This window comes from Myotis davidii, unplaced genomic scaffold, assembly GCF_000327345.1.
Source record: "Myotis davidii unplaced genomic scaffold, ASM32734v1 scaffold274, whole genome shotgun sequence".
Classification (NCBI taxonomy): domain Eukaryota; kingdom Metazoa; phylum Chordata; class Mammalia; order Chiroptera; family Vespertilionidae; genus Myotis; species Myotis davidii.
In genome coordinates, this window is record NW_006285613.1 from 1887024 (window position 1) to 1887477 (window position 454).

Sequence of the window (454 nt, forward strand, 5' to 3'; positions counted from 1 at the left end):
CCCGGCCGCGTGGGGCTGCACCTGCCGGAGGGGAGCCGGTGCAGCCGCCCCTGTGTCCCCATGTGATCCTGCCCTTTGAGGCTGGGTTTGTCCTTTCAGTTTTGTTTCCTGGTTGGAAACCCCTGAGGCTCCTCCCACGGGCACCCCTGCAGCTGCCCACTTGTGCTTTCCAGGCTGGGGGGACAGCCCCTGCACCTGGGGTGGTCCTGCTGGGACTTCCGCCCCCACGTGGCCTGGCCTGGCCGCCTGGGGAGTGTCGCCCTTGTCCTGTGGGGGGCGGGGGGAGGCCTGGCGCTGAGGCTGCCCCTCCCTTCCCGGCTGGCGAGTGGATTCTAGGCCAGGGACCTGCGTTTCTTAGCGAGGGCGAGAGAAACAGGAGCCCAGCTGGGGGGGGTGGGGGCTGGCCTGCTCACCTGCCTACGGGGCAAGGGTGCTGGCGGGGGGGGGCCCACCA